We start from the raw sequence: 11,052 nt of genomic DNA on the forward strand, positions 1-11,052 counted from the left end.
TACATACTATGATAAAGCCTAATTTATAAATTAAGCACAAGAGATTGACAACAATAATAAAATAGCACATGTATAATAATATACTGTAAGAAAAGTTATGGAAGGTGACCTTTTTCCCTCTCAAAATATCTTCTTGCCATACTCACCCTTCTTATGACGGGGTGAGATGATAAAATGCCTACTATGATGAAATGAAGTGAGTAACATAGGCACTATGATGTAGCATTAGGCTACTACTGACCTGACAGTATGTCAGAAGAAGGATCATATGCTTTCAGATCATGGTTGACTGTGGGTAACTGAAACTGTGAAGAGTGAGACTGCAGATGGCTGGGTAGGGATGGAGGGGACTACTGTAGCTTAAAATTTTAGGCTTATATTAGAACAGAAGTTTAAACAGATGCATTGGATCAGAGCACATTAAGTTTCCTAAAAAGTGACATGCAGTGGTTTCTCCATAATTAGAAAAAGATTACTAGCTAAGACTGAACTTCTACAAACTATAATTTATAAAGATGCTTTTAAAATCAACAAATATTTCCTCTGTAACCATAAGTATTGCACATCAAATCTGCAAAAGTAGCTAGACCCTCCTCCTCTAGAAGACTGCAGCCTAGTTGAAGAAAAGGACGTCAAAGGTCCTTTAAGTAATAATAGAACAACAATAAAAATGAGGAAAATTCACTCAAAAAATATAATTGTTAAATGACAATATACAGTTTTAGAAAAATGATCCAAAGAAGTTTGAGTTACAATTTTGGGGGTGGATGCTATGAAATGAACAAAAGTAAAGTGGCAGAAAAGTATGAGATGTTTGGGGGAGAAAGGGTGGATCCACTTTGTTTCTACTCCAAAGTTAAGTTTTTAAGAAAAACTTAAATATTAAGGATGAGAATATAGAAATGGGGCTCAAATTAAATTTACTCTATAGATAATGCAATTCCAATTGGATAATGCACCTTTATAGATTAATGAAGCAATGGGTAGCAGTATTTTAGCAGAAGTAATCTGGCCATACTGTCAATATTATATCGAATATAGAGGGAAAATCAGAAGCAAAGAAATTTATTCTATTATTAGAATCCCATATGTTGAAGCATTCCTGACTCCTGAGAAAAATTTATTTTATCATGAGGAAATATTTCTCACTTATTAAATTATATCAAATAGCATTTATATAAGAATTTTTTGTCTATATACATGGATGAGATTGGTCTAACTTTTTCTTGATAGTAGAATCCTAATCATTTTATTAATTATATTATTTATTGAATGATTCTTATGTGTCTAGAACTATGTCCATTGTTGTTAATCCATTTGTATGCCTTTTCATGCTTATAGTAAACCCTTTTTATTTTATAGGAAATGAAATTTAAGCCTACAGGTGACTACTTGCCCCAAAGCTACACAGGTAGTAAGTGGCAGAGCAAGAATGTGAACTCAGTCTGGCTCATTTAGAAGCTGGCTCTCCCACCACTATGTTAAACTGTCTTATATAATGAGATTTGTTTTAGACTAAATCAAGAATTCTATGATATCTCTATTCTAGAATAGATTCCACATAATGAAAAGTATCAGTATCTTTAAATGGTATAGAAATCCCCTGGAGAACTCAATGTTTCTAGCTGTATTTGCATGGTACACAGTATTTGGATATGAACCTTCATATTAATTAATTCAAATGTATCCACAGAGTACCTATTATATTCTAGATACCAAGTGCCAGAGCTAAAGAAATGATATGACCACATTCTTTCTCTCAACAGCTCACATTCTGATGAGAAAAGATTGTAAACAAGTACATTAAAATATCTGGAATTAAAAATGTACTGGAGGGACTTAACAGCAGAACAGTCAGGAAAGAGAATCAGCAAACTTGAATAGAGGCCCGCTGAAATTATCCAGTCTGAGGAACAGAAAGTAGAAAGATTTTTAAAAATGAACACAGCCTCAGATAACTGATGGACACCATCAAGCATATCATCATATTCATAATGGAAGCCCCAGAAGAAGAGAGACATAAATGGGCAGAAGAATACTTGAAGAAATTATAGCTGAAAATATTCCAAACTTGAAAAACAATGATTTACAAATACAAGAATTTCAATAAACTCAAAGTAGGATAAACTCAGAGATCCACACCTAGACACACCATGATCAAACTGTCAAAAGACAAAGAAAGGATTCTAAAAGCAGGAAGGGAGTAGCAACACATCACGTACAGGGGTGACTTATTAAGATTAACGCTGAGGGACACTTGGCTGGCTAAATAGTTTGAGCTTCTGACTCCTGATTTTGGCTGAGGTCATGATCTCTGGGTTGTGGGAAGGAGCTCTATGGTGGGCTTCTTGCTGAGCATGGATCCTGCTTGATATTTTCTCTCTCCTTCTCCCTCTGCCTCTCTCCTCTCCTAAAAAAAATAAATAATAATAATACATTTAAAAAATTTTTAAATAAGATTAATACCTGGGGCACCTGGATAGTTAAGCGTCCGCCTTCGGCTCAGGTCATGATCTCAGGGTCCTGGGATCCAGCACCTCGTGGGGCCCCATGCTCAGCAGGAAGTCTACTGCTGCTTCTTTTCCCTCTCCCTCTGGCCCTCCCACCTCCACGTGTGTGTGTGTGTGTGTGTGTGTGTGTGTGCGCGCGCGCGCATGCGCGCCCACTCAAATAAATAAATAATCTGTAAAAAAGATTAACAGCTGATTTCTCCTCAGAGATCATGAAGCTACGGGTATAATAAGATGATATACTCAATGTGTTGAATGAAGAGACTATCAAATGAGAATTTTATATCTAGCAAAACAAATCTCCAAAAGCCAAAAGAGAAGTTTAAGCATTTCTAGATAAGCAAAACCTAAATTTGTTGCTAGCAGACTATCCCTATAAGAAAAATTAGAGTCCTTCAGGCTAAAATGAAAGGACATTAGACTAATCCACATGAAGAAAGAAAGAGCACCGATAAAAATAATTATATAAGCCAATATAAAAGACAATATAAATGCATTTTGGATTTTTTCTCTTACTCTATTAGAAAACAACTACATAAAGCAATAATGATGAAACTGTGTTGATAAAGTTATAATGTATTTAGATGTAATTATAATGGCATTAATAACACAAAGGAAAGCAGAAGAGATAGACCTGTACTGGAGGAAAGATTTTACAAAGCATTGAAATTAAATTGGTATTAATATGAACTAATTTTTATAAATTAAGATGATAATTATAATCTGCAGGATTTCATATGTCTGAAAGAAATAACAGTAATTAAAATGATATGTTAGAAAATAATTTAATAAGAAGACAAGATATATAGAATTGAAGGGATAAATACACAATTCAACAATAATATATGCAGACTCCAATGCCCCACTTTCCTAACAGGTAAAACACCTAGAGACAAGATTTAGTCACAATTCACACTTTACCAAATGTTAATAATTAATGACAATCCTTACAAACTCATCTAAAAAAATAGAACAGAAGGGAACATTTCACAACTCATTCTGTGAAGCCAAAACCAGTTGAATATTTGATGAAAGAATGGCTGAAACATCCAAAACTTGAAAAGCACTAATTTACAAATTCAAGAATCTCAACGAACTCAAATTAGGATAAACTCAAAACCCTGATAGAAAAAACAGATGAAGATATCATTAAAAAATTATAGATTGATATGCCTTATGAATGGACATACAAAAATCTTCAACAAAATACTAGCAAACCTAATACAGCAATATATTAAAAGGATTTACACCATTACCAGGTGGGATAAAGCATAGGAATGTAAGGTTTTTTAGAATATGAAAATAAATCAATGTAATAAATTGTAGTTATAGGATTAAGGACAAATGTCATATAATCATCTCAATAGACACTGCAAAAGCATTTGACAAAATTTAACATCCTTTCATGATAAAAATACTAACCAACTAGGAACAGAAGCTAATATCCTTAATCTGGTATATGGTATCTACAAGAAACCCGCAATTGACATCATAATTTGATGAAAGACTAAAAGCTTTCTCACTAATATTAAGACAGATAGGTCTGCATTTGCCACTTCTATTCAGTATTGTATGGAAGTTCCTAGTCAGTCAGGACAATTAGGCAAGAAAAGGAGGCATCCAGATAGGAAAGGAAAAAGATAAAACTATTCACAGCTGATATGATAGTGTATATGGAAAATTCTAAGATATCCATTATAAATTATTAGTAATAATCAAATTCAGCAAGGTTTTAGGTACAGGATCAATATACAAATCAATTTAAGTTTTGCAAACTAGCAATGGACTAGCAATTGAAATTAAGAAAAAAAATCTATTTATGAGTGAAATACTTAGAAATGAATGAAATACTTATAAATTTAAGAATGAAATACTTAGAAAAAAAAGAAATACTTAGAAATAAATTTACAAAATGAAGTATGAAACTTATGCAGTGAAAACAGCAAACATTATGGAAAGAAAGAAAGACCTGAACAAATGGATGAATATTAAAGGATTGGAAAGCATACTGTTGCTAACATTGCAATACTCCCCCAAATTGATCTAAAGATTCAATGCAATCCTTATCAAAATCCCAACTAGCTTTCTTGCAGGAATTGAGAAGCTGATCCTAAAATTCATGGAAATGCAAAAGACCCAGAATAGCCAAAACAATCTTGAAAAAGAAGAACAAAGTTAAAGTATGCACTCACCAATTTCTAAACTTACTACAAAGATACAGTAATCAAGGCAGTGTGGTACTGGCAAAGGGGTAGACATATAGATCAATTAAATAGAATTGAAAGTCCATAAAAAAATCCTCACATTTATGGTCAATTGATTCCCAATAAGGGTGCCAAGATAATTCAATAGGGAAAGAATAGTGTTTTCAATAAATGGTGCCAGCCAGATATCCACATGCAAAAGGATAAAGCTGGACCCTACCTTATGACATTTACAAACATTAACTCAAAATGAATTGAAGATCTAAAAGTAAGATCTAAAAATATAAAAATCAATGATAAAAACCACCTTTCGCCCACTGCAGTGGACAATGTCTTAGTCTGCTTGAACTGCTACAACAAAATACCACAGACAGGGTAGCTTAAACAACAGAAATTTATTTTCTCATAGTTCTGGAAGCTAAGAGTCTGAGATCAATGTGCCAGCAGACACAGTTCCCAGTGAGAGCTCTTTTCCTAACATATAGACTGCTGCCTTCTTGCTGAGTCCTCACATGATGGCAGGAAAAGAAAAGGAAAGCAAGCTCTCTGGTGTCTCTTTTTTTTCTTTCTTCTTCTTCTTTTTTTTTAATATACTTGACATGCAGTGTTACATTAGTTTCAGATGTACAACTTAATGACTAGGCAAGTTTATGCTAGGTTCCCCACAAGTGTAGCTACAACCATCTGTCACCATATATCACTATTACAATATCATTGACTATATTCCTTATGCTGTGGTGTCTCTTCTTAATAAGGACACTAACCCTAGTCAGGACTCCCTTCTTATGAGCTCATTTAACCTTAATTGCTTCCTTACAGGGCCCATCTCCAAATACAGCCACACTGGAGATTAGACTTCAACACGTGGATTTGGGGGTGTCACAGACATTCAGTCCATTGGACAACATCATCTATTGGACTCCTCTCTTTCTGTTTCGCATGCCTCATACCTTGTGTTTCCTAAGATGGTTTCCCGAATAAACTATCTGTATACAAGTAAATCGAGTTCTGCTCTTAGAGGAACCCAAGCTAGGACAAGCATTACTTCCAAGAATTTCCATAGCAACATTGTTTGTAATGGAAAAAAATACAAATAACAGAAACATCAATTGACACAAGAATGGAAAAATAAATTGTGGTACATACATAATGGAATTAATCCTGGAGTTAAAATGATATAAGAAGTAAGTTACAAAGGATATACAGTATAATTCCATTTATATAGAGTTCAAAAACAGACAAAACTCAGTAATATGTTATTTTTGTTTAGGGGATATGTTCACATGTGGAAAGACTATAAAGAAAATCAAAGAAATGATAAACACAGCATTCAGTGGTTACCCCTTGGGATGAGAAAAGAGGGCTTCAAAGTTATTGGTAATGCATTTCATAAGTTGGGTTGTGGGTACATGGGTGCTGGTTTTACTACTTTTTTATATCAGACGTATATCTTTACATCATACATAAATCACATTTATAGGTCTTATATAAATGTATGAAATATTTTTAGACATTTTAATAAAAGCTAATTTTTTAAAAACAAAAATATTAGCTCGATGTATGAGAAATGGGTTTCTAAAGTACAAGATTTATTAAATGATACATTCACTTAACTTAAAAATTAGGCAGCATACATTTTTAAATCTACCAATAGAAAAACATCTGCCAAGAATGAATTGCAAGAGGGAATAAATTCTATAATTTACCATCTAGATGGCTGCCAAACTTTAGTGACTGAGGCTCTAAACCAAGAAGCAGCAAATTTAAGGTGCTTTTTTCTTCCCCTGCACGTTCCAGTTTGCTAACTGGATACAAGCCAAGACCTTTAGATGACTCAATTTTTCACTCTATAAGATGAAGACAATACTTGCCATCTCCCAAATAGAGGTTATGAGGATTAATCTGTCCATAAAGCATTTGAAGGTCCTTGCAATAAAGATTAAAACCATATATAAAATTTGTTGTATTTTATAGGTGTGAGTTTGCAAGACCAGCTACCTTGAAACTGTTTATCCTGAAAGAATTAGGCCTGTAGCTTAAGATTCTATTGACACCAAATATGTGGTTCAATCTTAGTTAGAGATTCATGGTGTTGAATAACTAGGCTTCCCATTGACACGGTTAATAAGAGAGATGATAGCAATTTTCCACTTACCATTTGTGCATTTACCCTTTCTGAAATATGATGAAATTATAAATATGGAAGCTAGTTACTACTTATTCCTAGACACTATCCTAGAAACGTCACTGGGATGGATGGTATAGCTGGTTTAAAATCTAAAAATCTAAGTGTTACATAAAAGTTAGGCATCAATATTTACTTCAATAAATACTCTTCACCTAGCCAAGGATTTTTTTCTTAATTAAAAATCATGTTGTTAACATTACAGTTTACCAATTAAATATTGGTTAATATAAATATTTGCATGTTATATTAGCTATAGGAAGAAAATACCTTTTAACAATTCATGTCTGCCTCTTCTCTAAATTTTTTTTAATAATTATATTCAACAGATTATAAAGGTATTTTTTACTTTCAAAACTTAAGACGTTGAAAAATGATTTAAGCCACTGCAGCTTCGGGGTTAAGAAATTCCAGATTAGCTTTTAGAGATGTTGAAGTATCACAGCCTTTCCCATTCTGCTTGCAGGTTAACAGCATCTCTGAATACCTTTAACACACTTTTTTTTCCCAAAAGATTATTTTTCTCATCCATTTCTTCATTCATTCAACAGACATTTATTAAATGCCTACCTAATATGTGCAGAAGCTTTGCTAAGATAAAACATCTTCCCTACCTTCAAAGACATTCATAATCTAATAGGCAAGACAGAGAAGAAGATATATGATTATAATTCAGAATTTTCTTTCAAATCAAGAGTTCATAAGAAAAACAAATGCATCTTTGTGGCATCCACGTATAAATGCTCATGTCAAACCTCTACTTAAAACCTCTCCATGGCTTCCGTGGGTGTGAAATAAACTTGAACTTGATATGCAGGACCATCATGAGCATCCTTCATTGCAAGGGACAGCCCTCTTCTGCAGCCGTACAGACTGCTCACACCCCAACCTGTGCCATCTGTCTCTCTCTTCCCTTGCCTATGCTGTACCCTCTGTTTGGCATGCCTAACTGTACTTCTTTTTCTAGATAATTCATATTGTTCAGGTCTCCACTTGGGGATCTTCTCTAGAAAGCCATCTCTGACTTCTTTAGTTTTAATTAGATGCCTCTCCTCTTTGCTCCCATGGATTTGTGTGCATATTTTAGAGCATTTACATTTCCCTTTAAGTTACTTCCTCCGGTAAACTATTCAGTCTTTGAGAGCAACACTATCTTATTCATCTTTGACCTTATTAACTATCACAGTGCTTTCCGTCATAGTATTTACTCAATACATTTTGTTGACTTAATGCTTTACAAAAGAAATATATAACTATAACTGTATATAAAAATACATCTAATAGAAAAAAACATAGAAAGCATAAGAACACAGAAGAAAAGCACATAACTCAAAACATGCATAGATTTGGGAAGTGAGCAAAGGGCTGACACCCCACGCACCCACCCCAGAGAGGTGGTATTCCTTGTGCCAAGCATGGAAGGGATTGAAACAAAGCATGGTGAACAGGGAGGAAAGCTTTGATATGAACTAGTGTCTTCCTGTAGAGGAAACATCATGTAACATGGCACAGAAGTGAACATGAATATATCCAAGTCTCCTTGGGGATCTGACTTTTGGCTGCTGCTTTACAAGCAGGATAGAACTAAGGGCCTACCCACAGCCAAAAGTGAGCTCAGGGTAATCACATTTTCCCTTTGGTCCTACTTACATTAGGTTATAGCTGTCTGCCTGACTAAGTCAGATGTTCTCCCCCTCCCACTCCTCATCACCTCTTTCCTTCCTTCCCTGGTTCTCCTCACTTGCCTCTCCATGGCTCCCACCTTCCCCCTCATCTTCATCTTCTTATTCCAACTTTCTCTTAAAACAATAGCTGATTACAAGCATTTTTCCCTTCACAGTTCAGAACATTTGAGGACCTCAAAGATCACCCTGCCCGGCTCCATTTTACATAAGAAAAACATGAGGGTCAAAACAGATACAACTTTCTAACTCTTGAGAGCAATCATTCTTAGGGCTATGGGCGGGGGGAAGGATTGGGTCTCCTAACTTCTAACATAATAATAGCTTCATAATCTATGCTATGAAGCTGCTACAACCCTCCTGAATTTTAAAAACCTATGAAAGCTCAGGAGAATAGTTTTAAAGCACTGCATCCTCATAGCAGGACAGCAGTGTTTCTCAATATGGACTACGATGTTGGCTTCCTGGAGATTGCAATGATGTGACTGTGAGAAACAATATTAATTTTATATCAGAGCATCATGTATGTGACAGAGTGGGAATTTACTGTATTAACAGCTGGCATAGGCATTCATCTTAGTAATGCTGCATTAATTGGGCTGGCCCAGGGCACCTGGGTGGCTCAGTGGTTGAGTGTTGGCTTTCGGCTCAGGTCATGATCCCAGGATCCTGGATTTGAGTCCTGCATTGGGATCCCCACAGAGGGTCTGTTTCTCCCTCTGCCTGTGTCTCTGTCTCTCTCTATGTGTACTTCATGAATAAATAAATAAAATCTTTTTAAAAATAAAAAATAAAAAATAAGTGGGTTGGCCCGGGTCATGAGAAATGAGGAGTAGCAGAGTAGATGGTGGAGCTAGTTACACCTCAAGAGATCTCTGCTAATTATTAAAAAACTGAAATATTTAGTGCAGAGTAATCCTTGGTGGAAACTGATGAATGACGAAACTGCTCCAATTGGTTTAAATTAGAAGTGAAAAGGCACTCATTGTGGCAGCCATTACTAACACCTGTCCAATAACCATAACCCTTTCTTTTTTCTCCATTTTTAATGTATTTTAATTCCAGTATGATTAACATACAGTGTTATATTATTTTCAGGTGTACAATATAGTGATTCAAAAATTGTATATATTACTCTGTGCCCATCATGATACGTCCTTTTAATCCCCTTCTTCTTAAAGAACAGATTCTCTCTCTCTCTCTCTCTCTCTCTCTTTTTTTTTTTTTCAGGGTGAAATGTGTCCAAATGCACAATTCACATCACTAAAATGTAACTGGAAGACTGCTGGAGATAGGGTTTCCTCATATAGGTGACTCCTCAACAACCCCTTCTCCTGTTTCCTACTGGGAGTGTCCTCAGGAGACTAAAGGTGAAGCAGCCATCTTGCAATGAAGAGAGTAAAAGCTACGTACTGAGAGTGTAGGAGCAGAAAGAAGAAAAGAACCTGAAACATTTTTAACATACAAAGCTATACTGAAAGTAGTCCCCTACTTGATTGAGCGATTGCTGTTGGATTTCTGCTACACAATACTAAAAGTAGTTTCAACTGATGCACAAACATAGGAGAGGGAAGACACTAGGACCATGAAGAAGTAAGTGGGAGGCAAATTTATGAAAATCATGGGGAGGACTTTGAATTCCCACAGACCATGAATTGGGGAGTCCAAAAAAATTATATACCCCATATCTGAGGAAAATGGAGATTCCAGTGTACCTCTTTACAGCATGGCATAGCAAGGACTTCAGTTTAACTTGAACTATATTTATCCTAAGAGTTGGGTGTATCTAGGCAAATCTATCAGTCTTAGGAGGTAGGAATTGCAGAAGTCTCTTTACATGAGAGTCCAAGGAAACTTCTGGAGAAGAACTCATTCTTAGGGGAGAAAATATAGATATGTAGGAGATTGTTTCAAGGACAAAAGATGGTCATCACAGGGAAAATATTATGCACAGTATTTTTATATTAGATTGCTCTCTGGCCAAATGCCCAAGGACTTCTGCCTGAGTCCTAGGACAAGGAGGCTGCAAATGGAAAGAGCAAAGCTAAAATGAGCTTTCTCCAAATACCCTCCTGTGACAAGTATAATGGCACTGAAGATAATCACGGCAGTGGTGGTGAAAATATTGGTGTAGGGGACAGGCATTGCAATGACAATTTCAGTGCTCTCAAGTGCAGCCATTAGACATCTTGGTGCAGAGCTCTGAATGTACCCTATACACAACACTAGGACAGACACTGTCTTGTGGTCAGCAGAATTTTAAAGGTGTCCCCTTCCACCCGCCTAAGATCCATATCACCAGGTTATTCGAACACTAGTCTAGGTTCTACTGGGCAGGGATTCTGCAGATGGAATTGAGATTACTAATTAACTGATTTTAAGATACTGTGGACCCAATATGAAATCTTAAAAATCAAAAAGAATGGTAAAAGAGTAACACAGGAGAGATGAAATAAAGAGAAATTAGAGAG

At 35.4% G+C, this 11,052-nt stretch overlaps 1 long non-coding RNA gene across 1 annotated transcript; it reads left to right on the forward strand.

Annotated features, from left to right (window-relative positions):
• Positions 1 to 242: 242 nt before the first annotated feature.
• LOC112656073 (uncharacterized) lies at positions 243 to 5,832 on the forward strand. Its single transcript, XR_003134081.3, has 3 exons — positions 243 to 334; positions 1,767 to 3,769; positions 5,534 to 5,832. It is a non-coding gene; the product is annotated as an uncharacterized LOC112656073 (long non-coding RNA).
• The last annotated feature ends 5,220 nt before the right edge of the window (positions 5,833 to 11,052 follow it).

Source organism: Canis lupus, chromosome 22 (assembly GCF_003254725.2).
Source record: "Canis lupus dingo isolate Sandy chromosome 22, ASM325472v2, whole genome shotgun sequence".
In the NCBI taxonomy this organism is placed as follows: domain Eukaryota; kingdom Metazoa; phylum Chordata; class Mammalia; order Carnivora; family Canidae; genus Canis; species Canis lupus.